The following is a 765-nucleotide window of genomic DNA, read 5'->3' as shown; positions in this document are numbered from 1 at the left end:
GTGCCAAAAAGAATTCTCCAAATGCTTCTTTGATTCAATGACAAGTTTATTTCGATATTTGCTATATATATATATATATATATATATATATATATCTCAAAGTAAGAAAGTTTTGGTGTCAATCCATTTTTTTTCACAGATGTGAAGAGAGAGACAAATGAAACAAAGAATCATTTGGAGAATTCTTTTTGGCAACTTAATTTTTAAACTTAAATTTTAAAACTGCCTAATTTTTTTACCTAAGGCAACTTCCGTTAAAAATTTCAGTTGACTTTCGATTACTCATATATTTGTACATTACGAGGGGGAAATAATGTAAAATTGACCTTTGATGACTCATACATATGTTATGTGAGCAAAATTGATGTTTTTTAAAGTAGTTTTGTGTTAGTTTTCACTAATGGGACAACTTTTCCTTAAGAAATTTTTTCTCTAGGACTTGTACATTAAGAGGAAAAAAATGATGTACAATTGACCTTTGATGACTCATACATATGCTATATGAGCAAAATTGATGTTTTTTTAAAGTATATTTGTGTCAGTTTTCACTAATGGGACAATTTTCCTTAAGAAATTTTTCTCTAGGACTTGTACATTATGAGGAAAAAAATGATGTACAATTGACCTTTGATGACTCATACATATGTTATGTGAGCAAAATTGATGTTTTTTAAAGTAGTCTTGTGTTAGTTTTCACTAATGGGACAACTTTTCCTTAAGAAATTTTTCTCTAGGACTTGTACATTAAGAGGGAAAAAAATGATG

The sequence above is a fragment of the Convolutriloba macropyga genome, chromosome 9 (genome assembly GCF_964194025.1).
Source record: "Convolutriloba macropyga chromosome 9, txConMacr16.3, whole genome shotgun sequence".
Lineage (NCBI taxonomy): Eukaryota > Metazoa > Xenacoelomorpha > Acoela > Convolutidae > Convolutriloba > Convolutriloba macropyga.
Note: the sequence above shows the minus strand (reverse complement) of the source record.